The 19,812-nt window shown below is 42.5% G+C and overlaps 1 long non-coding RNA gene across 2 annotated transcripts; it reads right to left on the bottom strand.

The window, feature by feature from the left end:
* Window positions 1–580: 580 nt before the first annotated feature.
* LOC308585343 lies at window positions 581–19,582 on the bottom strand. Of its 2 annotated transcripts, XR_014007305.1 has the most exons (5): window positions 19,496–19,582; window positions 18,027–18,121; window positions 4,194–5,292; window positions 3,524–4,066; window positions 581–881 (listed from the first exon to the last, which is right to left on the bottom strand). It is a non-coding gene; the product is annotated as an uncharacterized lncRNA (long non-coding RNA). The 2 variants fall into 2 exon arrangements; XR_014007306.1 differs by lacking the exons at window positions 18,027–18,121; window positions 19,496–19,582 and adding an exon at window positions 7,030–7,043 and having other exon boundaries at window positions 3,524–5,292.
* Between the last annotated feature and the right edge of the window lie 230 nt (window positions 19,583–19,812).

Raw genomic sequence — 19,812 nt, forward strand, 5'->3', positions numbered from 1 at the left:
TTTCCCCTAACATACATATTTTTCTACCCGCTTTTTGTCTAGTTTATGCATTTTTGCGAGCAATTTTTCTGTGACAGGATGCAACTGCCCAGACAATTCTCCTTGCATCATATTTCTCTTCTGTGAATATTCTTTACAGCCAAAGCCTATTTTAAAATAACACTCAGCAAGCAAATTTCCGATCAGCGTATTAGCATTGAAAAGCCTTGCCGCAAAGCTACCCAAAACAGTATGTACATACTGCATGAATAGGGGAAATACGAAACCATTCTTACTTGCAGTCCCGAGATGCTGCTGTTCTATCTCCCGGTGCTTAGAAATTGCCCGTCCACTACCTGCTACCTGCCCCTCGCTGATCCTTGTCCCACACTGTTCTATCTTTCTGCTTCTGCTCTTGGCTTTTACGTGCCCCTGCCTGACTGGGCATGGGAGCAATCAATACCCGATCAGCCAGTGAGGCACTGCCCATTAGGAGGGGCTCTGACCAGTTTAACTTGACTTTTTGGAGGGCAGTCCTACCTTGCGACGTGGCTGGTCAGGGGAATTCCTAAATGGCTGGCCCAAACCTGTATGCTCAGGGAATGGTGGCCAAACATGAGGGGCCACAACTGCCGCCCACCTGGGAAAGGGGTAAGCCATTCTGCACATATTATTTACAGCCAAAGCCTATTTAGAAACAACACTCACCCAGTATCCATTCCCTGTTCATATTTATTTCACCAGGCTGTCTGCTCATGGTGCTTTTCTGGAGCCCATTCTAACAAGACTGTCAGAGTCCAGGGACAGCTTCATTTAGCTTGACAATTATACTGACAGTCTGTATGTACAAATGTCTCACTCCTGATGTTCCAGACAGGACCAGCTTCTCTGCGTTTCTTTCCCTTAGGGAGGGGGAAAAACTTGAAATAACCTTTAAAATAGAAACAAGTGATGCTAAATCCCTACACCACATCCCTCAGCCGCTGACCTTAAAGTTTGAGTTCATTACTCACATCAAGTTTAAATTGCCATGGGTAGATCCTTTATTTATTATTTCCAAAATTATAAAGGCAACTGGCAGGCTTGCTTTACAAGTCATTCATTTCATTCGGCAGCAAAAACCCACATTGCTTACATCAGCAACCAGCTCCAAAAGGTTGCTTTTTCCTTTATGCTGATGTACATTTAAACTATTTTAAGAGTGCAATTCAGTTTAATTTATCTGTTAAGTTTTTTCATTTATCTGTTAAGTCGCACTGAATTCAGTGGGGCTTTTGCTTCTGAATAGGTGGGCATAGGGATGCTCTGAAAAAGATCAGAGTGCAAAGGTTGTCTCCATTTAGCAAGACGATCTGCCATGAGCCAGCCATCTAGGATCCTAATCAAACCAAAGATGTCAATTCTTGAGGCTATAGTGGCACTGATTTTACAGCAGGTGTGTATGTAATAAAAACAGCCATGTCTTATTCTATAGGATGATTTTACACCACAAATTTACTTCACTGTATATGAGCAACTACTGTGATGCCTTGGGAAGATAATAAATGACTGTCAATGCATTTTTTTCTATTCTGATTTAAAGGAGTGCAAATAGAATTGTTTCTTATTACTAGTTTTAGCATTGGTGCTTCTATATTATTATAGAATAACTCAAGGTATGGATTGGGAGGGTGGTTGGGATTTGCTTTGGTTCAGCTATGACGTGGTTTATTTTGGTGGCTGCTTAGAAGCCTATGGTAGGGGAAAGGGGTAAAAGGGTCTCAGTTCGGGCTGTATTCTGGTTCAATGGGGCTGTACCCCCATTAATTCTCTTTAGATTTAGAAATGGAATTTTAGTGGTTAGTTCATGTTATGCCTAAAGTTGAACTTAAACTCTTTTGTTGAGCAGCCAGCTATCACCAAACTCGATTGGTTTTTTACCCCTCTTTCTAGGCCTTCCCACCCTTTTGCTCCAGGGACGGGTGCACTCTGATTTAGTGCTGCCTAAAAATAGCTCATTTGGTTTCGGGAGGTCAGGCTAAAGGTTCTTTTTGTCTGATAGTGTTTTGCTAGACCATGATGCAGGAGGTACAGCGGTTTATCTTTGCTATGTGTTGCTTAAAGTTTTTCATTATTCTTTCATTGCTCCCTTGCGGTACTTATAAGGCTGGGTGGTGGTGTTTAATCTCATTTACTAACCTAGGTAAATGGTTTGTTTTAATGTATAGTTAGGTGATTTTGTAGGGGTTTAGTCGGCTTATTTGGGGGCTCAAAAAAGTTGTGGTTGTGCGACATCTCCTAGTTGCAACCTGGGTGCTTTAAATAAGCTACCTTTTGTTAGTCCAAGCACACCTTTTGGTACACTTACCATGTTACAACTTACCTCCTCTGTTTTACTACTTTTAGTTTATAAAGGTTGAATTTGGTTGTTGAGGAGGGTGAGGGGTGGTGCGCGTGCATCCCAGAGCATTATTAAAAGAGATACTCTTTATCTATTTTACTACTAAATTTGCCTTCATGCAGGGTTTCATAGTGCTTTTCATGTTTTTATAATTAAAAATGTAGCCAATCTCTTCCCTCACATTTGCTACACCTTGACCTGAGGTATTAGCAGTGGGGCTATCGTGTCTACTATTGCAGTGTTTCCCAACCTTTTTTGGGCAAAGGCACACTTGTTTGATGAAAAAAATCTTGAGGCACACCACCATTACAGCCCCGTGACGTCAGCGCGCAGCGTCACGCCGGGAGGGACGCACGAAAGTGTAAGTTTCAATTTTTTCCCCTCCCCCTTGCCGGGGAACCTCCAAGCTTTGGGGGTGGGGGGGGAGGAGGCAGCAAAGCGAGGCAGGAAGGAGAGCGCGGCTTGGCTGGGTGAGCTTTGGCAGGGGCAGGGAATGAGAGCCGCGAGGCGGGCGCTGCGGACGGAGGCGCTGCCCGCCGAGCTCGCAGGCAGCCAGGCAGGCAGACGGCGAGAGCCCCGCGCTGGGCGGCCTCTCCTCGCCGCCGCCGCCTCGCCTCCCTCCAGGCAACATCTCGCGGCACACCAGGCAACATCTCGCGGCACACTAGTGTGCCGCGGAACAGTGGTTGGGAAACACTGTACTATTGTGCCCTTATGGGGTAGACTGTCGATGGCAGTATATAGGCTGATGTGGTGCTAGTGGGGCCTGGGTGGAACGGGGGGTACTGATTATAGGACACTCTCCTCTAGGTTGATATGGGACACCCTTTGAGTTTCAAGTTTTTCACTTGTAGTTCTCTGGTGGAAAGCATTGTATTATGGCTCATCAATGGAAAGCCAGCCAGATGGGCGGGGTATAAATAAATTATTGTTGTTGTTGTTGTTATTATTATTATTATTATTATTATTATTATTATTATTATTATTAATGCAAGTATGGAGGGTTGTGATTAGTGGATATTCATGAGTGTTTACAATAATGCATGAGATAGATATAACATTCTTAAATCAAATAAATAGGTTGATAATACGTAATTAATAGTCGTATGGTATCTAATATGATGTACAATAAACAGTTGTGTATTATGTAAAATTTATAGATACCGGTTATTAGAGAATGAGCTCTGTTGGTGTAGAGACAAATTGTTGGGCCTTTTCCCATCAAGGATGTGGAACAATAGGCCAAGGGGAGCTTTCTGTTCATAAGTTTTGACTGATTCTGGAAGCTGGAAACACAGAAGGCTGTTTTGCTCTATGCTAGACCCAATGCTGTATAATGTCAGCATTGGATGGAAGAGCACACATCATTAATAGACTCTAACAGATCTTGCCTCCACATCAGGTTTCCAGGGAAGCCTCAAGGCATAGCTGGAAGGAACCCACAAATATCATTCAGACTGACACTGCAAACCTGTACTAACAGTAGCAGTGTGGAAGTACAGACTGTCTCCTCTAAAGAAGGAAGAAATGGCAGATTCCAAGAAGGGCAAGCAATATGATTTGGGTACAAAGAGCAGTTCTGTGGCTCATGAGTGATGTGCCGGTGACGCCAAACACTCCAGTCTAGTCACTGCTTTTTCTCATCGAGTCAGAAAGCTGAGGAAAGTGCATCAAAACCATGATTCCATTACAGCTGAGAGTCTGTTCCTGGAAAACTGAAATGTATGCAATTACCTTCCTTCCCTGCTGCAAAATTCTCCTAATGAGACCTGCATACACAGAGCGGAAGAAGAGCAGTCCTGCAAGCAATGTTTGTAAAGACAAGTAAACAGACCTTTTCTCCCTTTCTATTTCAACGCGTCTGTCTCTGATCAAGGTCTATTTTTCATCTGTATGCCACGCCAACTCCCATTCCCCCGTCAAGTGTCAAGTACAAGTAAAATTGTGTTAGTCCAGTGTCAGTGTGCTGGAATTATGGTTGCTGTACAGCTATCAGTATACTGAAATCTATACACACACTTCACAATGGAACATTTGGCATCTTTTCAGCTTAGCAAATGATAGCAAAGGGACTGATGAGCCAAGCTTTATATAAGATTATTAGCTAAGAAGAAAGAAGATTAAAGATAAGTAATTAATGTGCTTAATGCATTTGTAATATGAAAGTTGGAGCACTCTGAGGGGATGGGTGTGGAGTGGGTTAACTGACCTAATTGAGGAACAAGCATTCAAGAGAAAAAGAAAAAATCAAGAGGGAAGGCCTGTCTCAAACTAAGACAGCAGGTGAAACTCAACATACCAGGGGGTGGAAAATAGTGTTAACACCGGCTAGCTCAGTCGGTAGAGCATGAGACTCTTAATCTCAGGGTTGTGGGTTCCAGCTCCATGTTGGGTGTGAGATTTTTAAAGGGTCATGGGTGGCGCTGTGGTCTAAACCACTGAGCCTCTTGGGCTTGCTGATCAGAAGGTTCACAGTTCAAATCCCCTCGACGGCGTGAGCTCCCGTTGCTCTGTCCCAGCTCCTGCCAACCTAGTAGTTCGAAAGCATACCAGTGTGAGTAGATAAATAGGTACCACTGTGGTGGGAAGGTAAACAGCGTTTCCATGTGCTCTGGTTTCCATCACAGTGTTCCGCTGCACCAGATTGTGGTTTAGTCATGCTGGCCACATGACCCAGAAAGCTGTCTGTGGACAAACGCTGGCTCCCTCGGCCTGAAAGCAAGATAAGCACTGCAACCCCATAGTCACCTTTGACTGGACTTAACTGTCCAGGGGTCCTTTACCTTTACCTTTACTGGTAGCAGAGCATGTGGGAGGCTGAAGTAGGAAGCCCAGAAGGATTAGGATTGCATACGACATCGGATCAGTATCACAGGGTGAACGTTTGATGGACTGACTTGAGAGCAAACCAGAATCAAAACTGAAAATTCCACCTGGAAGGGAGTTAGAACAAACATGAAAACAGCAGGGCAAAGAAGTGGATATGGGGAGAGAGACGGGGAGGGAGAACAGGCACACAGAGAAACATGGAACACCTGAAGGAGTCACAAGCAAGGCCAGAGTCTGTTGCCTAGGCAAAGATCTGGAAATATTTGTAGCCAGGTCACATGGAACTAATGGCCTGCTTATGCATGTTGCAGTCATGCCAGGATTTGGAAGAACAAAACTGCCTCTTTCTTATCACTTTTACCACCTTATATGGACAATAATTCTTTTTCTCACAAGCCTTGCTTGACAGGCATACCACCAAAATCTAAAATGACTCCTCCACAGTAATAAAAGGCCACCAAACAGAGGACCATTTGGATCCCTTCCAGTCGGGATTCAGGCCTCATCATGGGACTGAAACTGCCTTGGTCGCACTGGTTGATGATCTCCGGCGGGCTAGGGACAAAGGTGAGAGCTGTTTCCTAGTTCTGCTGGATCTCTCAGCGGCGTTTGATACCATCGACCATAGCATCCTTCTGGACCGTCTTGAGGGGCTGGGAGCTGGGGGCACTGTTATACAGTGGTTCCGCTCCTTCCTCCTGGGCCGTGTTCAGAAAGTGGTGGTGGGGGATGAGTGTTCAGACCCTTGGGCCCTCACTTGTGGGGTGCCTCAGGGTTCTGTCCTCTCCCCCATGTTTTTTAACATCTATATGAAGCCACTGGGAGAGATCATCAGGAGGTTTGGGCTGGGTGTTCATCAGTATGCGGATGACACCCAGCTCTACCTCTCTTTTAAATCAGAACCAGTGAAGGCGGTGAAGGTCCTGTGTGAGTGTCTGGAGGCGGTTGGAGGATGGATGGCGGCTAACAGATTGAGGTTGAATCCTGACAAGACAGAAGTACTGTTTTTGGGGGACAGGAGGCGGGCAGGTGTGGAGGATTCCCTGGTCCTGAATGGGGTAACTGTGCCCCTGAAGGACCAGGTGCGCAGCCTGGGAGTCATTTTGGACTCACAGCTGTCCATGGAGGCACAGGTCAAATCTGTGTCCAGGGCAGCTGTTTACCAGCTCCATCTGGTACGTAGGCTGAGACCCTATCTGCCTGCGGACTGTCTCGCCGGAGTGGTGCATGCTCTGGTTATCTCCCGCTTGGACTACTGCAATGCGCTCTACGTGGGGCTACCTTTGAAGGTGACGCGGAAACTACAACTAATCCAGAATGCGGCAGCTAGACTGGTGACTGGGAGCGGCCGCCGAGACCATATAACACCGGTCTTGAAAGACCTGCATTGGCTCCCAGTACGTTTCCGAGCACAATTCAAAGTGTTGGTGCTGACCTTTAAAGCCCTAAACGGCCTCGGTCCAGTATACCTGAAGGAGCGTCTCCACCCCCATCAGTCTGCCCGGACGCTGAGGTCCAGCGCCGAGGGCCTTCTGGCGGTTCCCTCACTGCGAGAAGCAAAGCTACAGGGAACCAGGCAGAGGGCCTTCTCGGTAGTGGCGCCCGCCCTGTGGAACGCCCTTCCAGCAGATGTCAAAGCGATAAACAACTATCTGACATTCAGGAGACATCTTAAGGCAGCCCTGTTCAGGGAAGTTTTTAACGTGTGACATTTTACTGTATTTTTGGTTTTTATGGAAGCCGCCCAGAGTGGCTGGGGAGGCCCAGCCAGATGGGCGGGGTATAAATAATAAATTATTATTATTATTATTATTATTATTATTATACTGAGTATTTCATACCTAAATATGTTGCTAGAGTATGCTAAAAGTCCAACTTCCAGTTTGCCTAGATGCAACCAATCACCTGTATCCCCTAACTTCCAAGTGCGAAGTTCACAATTCCTTTGAAGGCACCACAGGCTCTGCTTTTGTCCTGGGACACACCCATTTGGCACAGCCTGCAGATGGGGGCTGCAGAATCAGCTCCTGCGGTGGGAGCAGGATTGAGGAGGCATGAGAGCTCCTGCCCTTCCCCACCAATATGACACCCTTCTTCTCTACTACAGCTCCATCAGCTCACGGGAGAGTGAGGCCCACTGTTGGCGCTTGCACACACTCCCAGGATGCTCTAAGGAGGCCTCGGGTTGCCATGGCGCAACCTGGGTGGGGGACATGGTGCAGTGTGCATGTCCTGATTTGCCCTCCAGAGATGTTGGAGGTCATGGGATCCATTTCACTCTGGCCACCAGAGTTTTGGTACTGAAATTACTCAACTGCCCTAGTGCTGGGATCACCAGTGTGGCACCCTTGAGGACCTCCTCTGGCATTCATGAAGCCCAAGGGCCCACCAAACACACCCACCGTTCCCTTTGCCATGAGGTGGGTGAGAGTGGCTGCCCCCTGCAGGGCCAGATTTAGATTTGATGAGGCCCTAAACTACTGAAGTCATGCTGGCCACATGACCCGGAAGCTGTACGCCGGCTCCCTCGGCCAATAAAGCGAGATGAGCGCCACAACCCCAGAGTCGTCCGTGACTGGACCTAATAGTCAGGGGTCCCTTTACCTTTACCTTTAAACTACTGAAGGTAATGGGACCCTTTATATGTCCCGCTGTCCTTTGTCAGCAACAAATTGTTGGTGTTTTTTTGTGCTGAATATATGCTATATGGTAATTTATGGACCTAATAAGTATCTAAAGCCATTTGCACATAACAAAATAGAAGCCTACACAACATAAAACACTGTTGCTGTATGTAGGTTTTATTTTATTTGTTTTTTATCTTATATTTTGGAAATGTACATACAGTGGGTTTTTCCTTTAATTTTTTTTGGGGGGGGGCACCTAAGCTATAGCCTGTTTAGCTTTTATGTAAATCCGGCACTGGCCCCCTGTGAAGCGCAGATGGAGGTAAAAGAGGAAGTACAGAAGATTGACACTCGTTCCTACTTCTTATTTCAACTCTATATACTTTTCAAGGTTTGGCTCCCCACTCAAGCTGCTGATGTGAGATTTCCAAAGAATATAAAGGTGAAATAGGAAGTGGGGAAAGTATTGCTCTTTCACCTTTCTCTGCTCTTGAAGGATTAGAATGGCACATGAGAAAATAAACAGAAAGTGTAATTTCCAGGGAAATTTGTTTTATATAACTTATATACCAAAATGGCTTCTAAGCAGTTTACAACTATAACATCAATCCATAATTAAAACCCACAGTATCATTAAAACATCCTTAATTAAAATGTACAATAAGACAGTATACAGGAAGAAGCCGAACAACCCACAATGCTGTCAGCATCCCCAAAGATGTCTTTTCCTAGAAGAGAGTTGATCAAATAAACCCTGGGCTGAGGCCAGCTTGTCTGGGACAACAGGAGATCGGTCTCAGAACTGGAATGGCTTGCCATTGCCGATACCAAAAAAAGAGAGTGAAGTGCCATCTGTGCGAGTGATGCAGTTACAAAGCATCACAGCAACAGTGTGCTTAATGTAACTGTTTTGCCTGTTCTGCTCCTGGCATTGTGAATTATGGTGATTGTGCCTAGGCTGCTTGATTTGCAAAAAGAGGGAGAGGGAGAAAACAACCTGTGCAGGCCATAGCTTATAAATTACTACAATGAGATTTGCTCCAACAAAATTTTATCTTGTTATTTTTACAGGAGCTTTTCATTTTCTAAAACATGTTCTCCATTGAGGAAACTTTCACAGGAGCTTGCTATTTTACAAAACTTGCTTCACGGATAGATAATAAGGATTTCCAATATTTATCTGCCTTGCATTATTTGCTTCTTCGGTTATACATCTGCAAATATATTTATACATAACAGCTCCCATCAATTACCAGTTTTCCTCTCTGATAAACCCCTAGCCTTATTGCTGACCCAATCAGGTAGACTATATAAACATGTAGTAAAAGTGCTCAGATTAAATTAATTAAAGTTGATACAAACCTCTTTTTATTCTCCTTCATACAAACAACACTAGCATTCAAATTATATTACATAGGATTAATACAAACCTTTTTCTGCTGGTGACTGATGTATCCTCCCCACTGGTGCCCAAATCACTCCGACTACGTTCGATGCTATGACCCTTAATATTAAAGTTCTTCCCTACTCTTGTATAGGTATAGTGTAATCACAGTCACATGCTAGCAGTTAGGCTTATTGAGTTCAGGCTCCCAAATTCCCAAGTCTTTCTTAAAGTCACCACAGTCTCACTGGGCAATTTTGCAAGAAACACAAGAGGTCCATTGAAGTGTTCAATTCATGTGGCACTTGGGTTCAAAGTTTACAGGTGAATATTTCCTCAACAAGATCCAGTCAAGGTCCACTTTATTATAGGAATGTTCTTACGCCTCAGAAAATTCTCACAGATGTGATAATCAGACAAATAAGCTGCATATAAACTGTTATATTTTATGTATGTTAATGACACATTTTTGGTGTGTTTAAAAACCAGTGGGATCAGTTAGATCTTTAATTTTTATTTATTTATTAAATTTGTATTCTGCCCTTCATCTGAAGATATCAGGGTGGTTCACAGCATAAAAATACAAGACAAAAACACAAAATACATAATAAAAACAAGAACAAAAATAAACTAAACCAATAACCCCCTCTCCCACAAATACATTTAAAAGCATATAGGATGCTAATCAGTCAAAGTAATGTTTTTGCCTGGTGCCTAAAGGTGTGTAATGATCACATATTGTTTGTGTAGGTTTTTGTCCTTTATGTCGGAGTATTGTGGACCCCAACAACTCAATATTGTTATATTGAGACCCCTTTTCTAGTAAAGACATCGTTTTCTAACCTGCTAATGGTGTTGTGCTTAATTACTTCCGCCAGGTATTTTATTTGTATGGATTTCTTGGGGTACATTTGAACTGGAGTCAAATGACAATAGATTGGTACAGCCATGTTGTTTTTAATCAACTGAGATTAAATCTTGCCCTTTCAAATTAATCAGACTGATAAGAGTTTTAAGTTAGGCCGAGTTGGGCCCAATATTTTATACAAAATTTAATCTCCTAGAGCTAGTTATAAAACTTTCCCACTGACATTTTTTTTCCTCTTCAAATTAATAAATGCACAGGAGACAGAACTGTCTCCCTACTTCAGTTGTCATTATGAATGGGGCTTGGCAGCAGCAAGGCATATTAAAATCTCAGATGTATTTTTCTTGGTGCTTTTAAAGGGACCAGCCCTTCTAGAATATATCTTTTTTAAAAAAACCTTCCAAAGACAGAGCCTAGGGATAAAATCTTCCTCGTCATATGTTTTAGACTATGCAGTGAAGACAGTTTCATGTCACTGCATTATCAGATCTGAGAACTCTATTTGCATAATTAAACATCCATCCACTTCTTACATCTGCCATCCCTTTCTATGAAAGATGCCAATTCTACCTCCGCTTTGTGCACTGTATTCATTTCCTGCCAACAGAAAATGTAACGCTAACTGGCCTCCTGGAATTGTATTTATTTAGCTAGCGATAGAAAATGCAGAGGTAAATGGATGCTCACTATAGGGTACAGCAGGGGTGGGGGACTTGTGACACTCTAGAAGTTGCAGGAGTATAACAACCATCATCCCTGAACACTACCTATGGTGGCAGTGACTAAGGGTGGGGAAGAAATACTGTGCAATGTGCATTTAAAGGTGATTCTAGTGCACAATTTTAAAACAAAGTGCAAACTGAAAAGCAGCCATCCTTTGAAACTGGCACTTCCCTGAATTTTTCAATGCCATTCTGCATCCAAGTGAAGCGTACAAAATGTGCATTAAATTGCATATGTTCAAGAAAATAACATAGAAAAATGCGTAGGGAAAGCTGCATACAAAAATGTGCATATTAGGGGAAATTGCACTAAAATGCTGAAGAATTTGTATGAGGACTCCCCCCACCACTAATGTGGAAAACTGAATTTAAGCTTGAAAAAATGAGAAGTTGAGAGAGACTTCCCTGGTAACTGGTGTTAAGTAGCATACTGCTTCTGATACAGGCGGTAGGACACAGGCTGGATCTACATTGATCTTATAGAATGTTATATTTAATAATGTTCAAAACCTTTAAGGCAGTTTCCCATTGCTGGTGGTTTGCTGTTCTGCAGCACCCTCTGGTTTTATACATTTTAATAATGTATTTTAACGCAATAAATGACGCATGTAGATCTGCCCACAGTCATCGTGATTAGTAGTCATTGGTAGCCTTATTCTCCATGAATTTATCTAACCCCCTTTAAAGCCATCCAAGTTGGTGGCCTTCACAACATCCTGTATCAATGAACTCCACAGTTAAACAATGAACTATGTGAATAAGTACTTCCTTTTATATGTTCTAAATCTTTCAACTTTCCACTTCATTGTCCCCAAGTTCTAGTATTATGAAAGGGGGAGAAGAGCTTTGATTTACTTCCTCCACACCATCCATTTTTATACACCTCTACCATGTCCCCACTTGTGTGCCATTTTCCTAATCTAAATCCCATGACGTTTCCTCTTAGTAGAGTCACTACATCTCTGATTATTTTGGTTGTAGTTTACCGCACCCTTTCTACCTCTATGATGTCTTTTTTGAGGTATGGCAATTAGAACTGCACACATTATTTCAAGTGCATTGTCTCATAGATTTGTATAATGGAATTAGGATCTTGGCAGTTTTATTTTCAATTCATTTCCTGATGATCCCTAGATTGGAGTTCACCTTTTTCACAGCTGCTGCATGCTGGGTCAACATTTTCGTTGAACTATCCCACCATGGCCCAATATCTCTTCCCTGGCTAGTCACTGCATAAGGTAATTAGGATTTATTTATTGCCCCAATGTCCATCACTTTTACACTTGCTTATTTTGAATCCCATTTGCCATTTGAACACTCATTCACCTAGCTTGGAGAGATCTTTTTAGAGCTCCTCACAATCCCTTTTTGCATTTACCAAACTCAGCAATTTGGTGTCATTGGTAGACATGACTACCTAACTCATCCCCAAACTCCAACTCATCTATGAATCAGTTAAAAAGCACAGGTCCCAGCATCAATCTTTGGGAATTCCTATTTCCTTCCATTGGGAGAAGTCCATTCATTTCTCCTTTCTGCTTCTTGCTCTTTAAACAGTTACTGATCCATAGGAGGATTTGTGCCCTTATTCCACGACTACCAAGGTTCTTCAGGAATCTTAAGGATTGCATCAAAAGCTTTTTGAAAGTCCAAGTGCATAATGTAAGCTGGGTCACTTGCTGATCCTCTCTAAGAACTCTAAAGGGTTACTGAGCCAGAGAACTGGCCTTTGCAAACATGCTAGTTCCCCTTCAGAAACACTTGTTCTTCTATATGCTTGGTTGTTTTATTTTTTACATTGCTTTGCACCGGTTTCACTGGAGCAGACATTAAGCTCCCTGACCTGTTACTATGATCTCCTTGCCATGATACAGGAGGCACCAACAGCAATTTGTTTCTCTTGCTAAAAATGTATGTTTACACAGGCTTTTCCAAATCACAGGGTGCCAGCTTTTAATTAACCTGCCTGCTGCGGAGGCTTTTTTAAAATGATGTTTCATAGTATTGTTGCTTTTGTTTTGTTTTTACTGTAGAGCACACTGAGATTTGGAATGAAAAGTGGCCCCGAAATATTTAAATGAAATGAAATCAATTTGCAGCCTCTCGAGCCCTTCTGTGTGCCTCTCACAGTTCACCCAAACATCTCCACTTTTCTGCCCTCGTCATAATCTAACAATTTCACATCGTGTCTGCTTTCCCCAGCATTTTTGGGAAGGAGCTCTGGCTGCTGCTCCTCACGGTTGGCTGGGCATCTTCCTCATGAATGAATGACATTAGTGGGGAAGGCTTCGCCTGCCACAAAGCTGCTCCACCTGGACGGCATACCGGTCGCCTGTTGTGTTTTCCTTTCCTCCTCCCATGTGTTGGAAAGAGGCAATCATTAGAATATAGATTTGTTGCTGTTGCCTACTCCTGGAATGTTGAAGGATTTTGTGAATCAGGCTTTGCTCTGAGGGTTGTTGTTTTTATTAAGAAAATGGCTCGTTTGAATATGCATTTTCTGCTCCAAATCTATTTTTCCTGCAAGATTACAGCTAGAGGACTAGATCAAGCCCTGAATCAACTGTTTTCACTGAGAGGAGATACTTCATCAGATTATCAACCCAGCTACTAGCAATTTATTATTACAAGATGGGTTCAGGCAGAGAAGTCCTCTTTATGTTTTGCTATTTTAATGATGTGGACATTTTTGCTACCAGATATACGATGATTTAAACATATTTCTAGCATTCAGAATGCTTTAATATCCCTGTGTTCACTCTGACATCCTTCTTTAGTGGGTTACCAGTTTAGGGACCAAGCATTCAAACTGGAGAGAACTGAGTCCCCAACGAAGCAGAGAAACCTCATGGGTCCAATTCTAATGCTCAGACTATTCAACCACACCGACTCTTAATTACTAAATACATGTAATATTTAGCTACTGTAGGTAAGGCAGCTTGAGCAGCTGCTGTTTGACAAATGCCAGGTCAAACCCCACTTGAGAACATGTAACTAGGGTCTTTGGATCATGGCTAGATTGGGAAAGTGCAAACTTGTCATTATTTTTTTTACAAAACCCATTAAATGCCAGTTGCCAACAAATATTAAAACTGCAACTAATAGCAAATATGCTGAGATTCATAAAGTTGCTATTTCGTTTCAGTTTATAGCCTTTCAAAACCTTTACGTAAATTACAAAACAGAGCTAAACTGGTGAGGCATGCAGATTTCATATATATGAGACAACAAAAAGAAGAAAAGATCAGCCTGAAGTCTTTTCATTTTGTTTAAGATGCAAATACATAATTTCCACCACCATGAGTTGCACTTATTGTGAGCTATATGTTATTGTGGAACTTCATTTTATAGTTAATTTCTTTTTAGTGGAAATTGTTGACTTGTTATTTTTACTCTAATTAAATTATTGTTTGAGCACACAATAGCTTTTGCTAGGTATAATTGCCATTTACATTCATTTGCCACTGTGTGCATACTCAACAAGGACCCCTTCCCAATCAGAAGCTCTTTGGCAGGTTTAACTGCATAATACCCACATTTGCTACTCGTACACTTTGCTATGTACACTGAAAACACTTTAGATGCACATGTTTCAAAGGGATGGCTTGTGTTTTCAGGGCTCATTCTGTTCTCTAGACAGTGGTCCAAAAGCTCAAAATGTGATTTGTCTAGACTCCTTCACAAATGGGCAGACTCCCTAATAAAAGCAGTAAAGGCTTCCCAGTTATGCAGTCTGTCATAAAATTATACACAAATATGCATATTTACACAGTATGTACAAAATCCAAGAGGGAGAACTAATTATGTGTGGGGTTTCTGTATGTCTTACTGCAGGAACTTTTCTTTTCCTTGCAAGTGAAGCTGAGAACTTTTGATCACGCCTTGATTAAAATTCGTCAGGACTGCCAGGGACCAGACAATATTGCTGTGAGGGCCAGATGTGCCCTGCATACTGCCACTTGCCCATCCCTTCTCTAGCTTGTGGCCACAAAGCACCGATTTGTACCTGCTGACGTGAATAACTTCTCACATTGCTGAAGAAAACCCCGTGTGAAACCTTACGCAAGAAATATGCTCCACCTAATCAACTCTATTAATTTCATTCCAACACATGCAAATTATTTTTGACATATACATGAGGTGCTCTAGGGAGTGCACCAAAATTGCTTCCATTAACTGGATGAGCTGACAAGAACAAAACGACACTGCTTGAAGCAACATCTGGCAGCCCGCTGCTATTTCAGACAAGAATTTTCCCGAGGCCCAGTCCCTCAAATGGGCAACTATTTATCATTTTCATTTGAATATTGGAACAGCAAAGCATCAATATGTCAGTGCAATGCTTGGGCATGTCACTTGAAGAGACTACTAGTTCTTGCCAACAACTTCTTTTTCCAGGCAATTTTGAAATGCTCTACAACAGTGTAGCCAAACTTCTGAGTACTTTACTGCAATCTTCTCTTACTGCCCTGATCATTGCCTCCACCTCCACAAGAATGGAGAATGTCTATCTCAAAAAATCAGTGATACCCAATGTCTCCATGTCTACCTTTCTTTTAACCTTCTTTTAACTAGATCCTGGAATCAAGTGGATCCACCTTCCTACATAAAAGCCAAGTTTGGGGAACTAGCGTCCTATGGCTCCCCCAAGAAGTCTTCCCAATTGGCTTTGTAGCCTATCAGCCTCTTCTTTGCCCACTGCTTCTAGTCATCTAGTCCAACCCCCTGCAATGCAGGAATCTCAGCTAGAGCATCCATGACAGATGATCATCCAACTTCTTCTTTAAAACCTTCAAGGAAGGAGAGTCCACAACCTTCCAAAGAAGACTGATCCACGGTTGAACAGTTCTTCCTGTCAGAAATTTCTTCCTGATGTTTAGTCGCAATCTCCTTTATTGTAATTTGAAGGCATTGGTTCGAGTCCTACCCTCCAGAGCAGGAGAAAACAAGCTTGCTGCATCTTTCATATGACAGCCCTTTAGATATTTAAAGATGGCTATCATATCTCATCACTCTCCTCTTTTCCAGGCTAAACAGCTCCTTCAACCATTCTTCATAAGGCTTGGCTTCCTTGGTCATCTTGGTTGCCCTCCTCTGCACATGATCTGGCTTGTCAACATCCTTCTTAAATTGTGGTGCTCATAACTGAATACAGTATTCCAGGTGTGGTCTGGCCAAGGCAGAATAGAGTGGTGCTATTACTTCCCTTGATCGGGACACGATGCTTCTGTTGATGCAGCCTAGAATAGCATTAGCGCTTTTTTTTTTTTTTTGCTGCTGCACCACACTGTTGACTCATGTTAAGCTTGTGGTCCACTAAGACCCCAAGTTGCTTGGCTCCTGCGCTCTGCAGTGAGAAAGGGACTCTTAACTTTTGCCAGCCACCACACAACACAGAAACTCTCTCGCTCACACACACATCCCTTTACCTCCCTCTCTTTCCTCCCTCTCAACTGTCATGGTATTGCCAGAGAATGCAGGGGAGGAGCAGAGACAGACAGAGGGAGGGGGGCAGGAAGTGGCGATTGAGGAAAGAGCGGGATGGCTCACAGATGTTGAACCAGAGCCTCAACACTGCACAGGAAGTTCTGGCACAGACAGTGAAACAATGCCTATTCCGTCTGCCAGGGAAAGGAGAGTGTTAAAGAGGAGAGGGGAGAGGCATCACATGAAACTTTCCCGCCTTTTCTGTTGGAGAAGGAGCTGGCATAAGCCACTCCCAGAATCTAAGCTGGAGGATTCGGATGCATGATTGTAATGCGCTGCTTGTACATATGTAAAATAAAGACTGTATATATGTATCTCTGAGTGAGCAGAGGCATTTCTTGCGAAGAGCATTCACAAGCCATCACATCAACTTGCTGTGTGTGTGTACTTGTGCATGTGTGAAGCATGTCTGTGTACATTAAGAGTGTGTGATTGTGGCCACTTATGCGGCTTCTGCTGCTCCCACCCAGTTTTCCACATGGCCCATTGTCAGAAAAAGATTCCCTGTTTCTGATTTAAGAGAGCTAGAAGAGGTAAAAGTAACCAAAACACAGATTAAAGGAAAAGGCTCTATAGGAAAAATCTGATTCCAGAACTGGCAATATAGGTTGCTCCGTGATTTGACTGTCACACAGCGAAGCTTGGAGGGCATAGTCTACTCCGACCACTTAGCTATTGCCAGTCCACTTGAATTGCTGATTTCCTTTCATATTGCTCCTTTATCAGAGAGTCCAGGAGTCAGCATTTTACTGTTCTGTATTGCTACCTAGAGTTTGCCTTCCTATGGCCATCTCTTTGAGTTGTTTGCTTGTACATTTGTCGCTCTCGTTCACTTTAGCCTCTTAATGAGATTATATTTCCCCTGCACTTTAACTCAGTTCTTCTCTTTCATCTTTCAGAATACCTCTCAAGACCTCACCTTTTCTTGTAGATTGTCGGATAGCCAGCACCAAACAATGATTCCTAAGGTAAACATGCACTCTCCAGCTCATTCATTCTCTCTCTAAAACTATTTCTAGTTTGCAGTCTCCTCTCTGACTAGAAAGGAGAGGATAAGGATGAAGAATCTTCTCCAACCATGTCCACACCTAGGCATTTGACCTATAATTCTCCTAACAGAAGGTGTTCCTGGAAACTATATAGTTCCAAGTAGTCCTTCTGGCTCCATTAATCCATTCCTGTGCTAACCCCACAAACTTACAATACATTACATATTTTTGCATAGCCGTATGTCCCTTCTCCATATTTCTCCTTGCTCTTTCCTGATGTTTTGCCCTTAGCATTTATTTATTTAGATTCATTTCCTGCCTATCATCAGTTTTATGACCCCAGAGTTAATAATAGCTTGATTGTAAGCCTTCAAGCTGGCATGAGGTTTCAGTTATGATGGTGATATCTGTGGTTACGGTATCAGTTTAAGCGTTATAGAAACAAGCAAACAAATAAAGGACTAAAAAATAGTCCAGTAGCACCTTAGAGACCAACTAAGTTTGTTCTAGGTGTAAGCTTTCACGTGCATGCACACTTCTTCAGATACACTGAAACAGAAGTCACCAGACCCTTATATATAGTGGGAGGGTGGGGTGGGTCTATATATAAGGGTCTGGTGACTTCTGTTTCAGTGTATCTGAAGAAGTGTGCATGCATGTGAAAGCTTACACCTAGAACAAACTTAGCTGGTTTCTAAGGTGCTACTGGACTATTTTTTAATTTTTAATTTCAACTGTGTCAGACCAACACGGCTACCTACCTGAAAATAAAGGACTACTTGCTAGACTATAGGCTGTATTCTTGCCAGGATGGTTTTAGAAGAATGAACCACTATCAAATCCAGGCCCCTGTCAGCTCAGGAGGAAGAAAATAAGAGAATTAGAAAAGCAAACAGAAGGAACAACTCTGTGACTCAGAGGAAAGCCACAGATTGAAGAAACAGCAATTTCTCAGCAAAGAGAGAGAACAGGAGGGACACAGCAGAGCTTAATAAAAACAACAACAACCCCAAAACAGTTTGTTCTCTTGCAGAAGGAACTACAAACGAATAGAATATTAGGGTTTAGCAAAAGCAATAGGATTGGCAGAAAGAGCAGACTGGTTGAAGAAGAAGAACTGACTGTAAGGAGCTGTGAGTTAGGTAGAAAGTAGTTAAGAAGGTAGCTATTTAAAAAATGTAAATTGGCAAGGTGCCCAAAAAACCCACCCAACAACCCCGAAAACACACATGATGATGTGCTATCATCAACAGATGCTCATCCAATATAACAGATCACTGTTCTCACTTTGCAGCCTTTTTTGTATGTCATCTTGGCTAAGAAATTAAAGTTTTGCTTAGGAGTATATACTTTCCTTTTTGCTGTAAAGGTCAGTGAGCATCAAACTTCATCTGACATCTAATTATGCCAGCAAAAGTGTGTGAACAAAGAAATGCCAACTTACTTAAATAGCATATAACAAGCACTTGTCCCCAGTGTTAATGAACCGGATAACAAAGGCAAAACTATGCAAACACTATAATTTACAGACAAGATGACACAGATTTACTTCAATTTACTTTTCCTTGCAATGCACTTGGTTTTGAAAGGCCATTCCATTTTTTAAAAAGGCCATATTTGCTCACAACTTTCCTGAAAGCTTCCCTGGAACTTGCAACCTTCCAATCAACATATTTTAAAACAGAAGGCATGTTAATTTGGGCTTTTCTATGCTCTTGTCCCACAGTACCAATATTAGTAGTGAATTGCTTGTGAAACTGCTCCCCTAAAGAGGCCCACCAGGTCTGGTCTTTGATAAGTTTTAGGAAACTGGCAAAGGTATTTCTGTTGCATCTGGCTTTTAATTGCTTTTAATTGTCTATTGTCTAATTGACTATTCTGTTATCTTTATGCAGCTTTCTTTTTAACTATCATTTTCCCTACTTGATTGATGTTATTTTAAGTTGTATATAGCTCACCAACTCATTGATTCTAAATAGCATATAGGCAGCCAGCGCAAGCTTTTGAACACAGGAGTGGTGTGTTGATGGTACCCTGTACCCATCAACACTCTAGCCGCAATATTTTGCAGGGGCAGTGACATTTGGGACAAGATTCGCCTTCTCACCATCTCTCTGAATGTACAGATTCTAATTTCTGAAGGGCTTTTAGTTACACGGTTTTGAAAGAAATTAAACAATTTAAACTATGCATACCAGTGCAGGACTGAAAGAATGAGTTCCTCCATTACTTGTCATGTGGAGAGCTAGATGAAACAGGTGCCCTCAGCGTTCTAAGGCAACTTGAGCAGCAGATGTTATTTAGAAGTAGCAAACTGGTAAGAAATATGCAAATAATCAGTGAGCAGTTTTCGGAGGTGAGGCAAGAGAAGCACTTCCCGCAAAATACCATGCCATTATACCCTCAAGAAAAGCTGTGAATTTGAGAGTCTCCAGCTTCCAAGCCCACTGGTACTCCACCCTGCAACTGACAGCTGAATTTCAACTTCTTTCTTTTGAAAAACCTTCTGAATTATTTGGCACGTACAAAAGGCTATGCATTACAATT

This window comes from Podarcis bocagei (genome assembly GCF_964188305.1).
Source record: "Podarcis bocagei genome assembly, chromosome: 4".
NCBI lineage: Eukaryota > Metazoa > Chordata > Lepidosauria > Squamata > Lacertidae > Podarcis > Podarcis bocagei.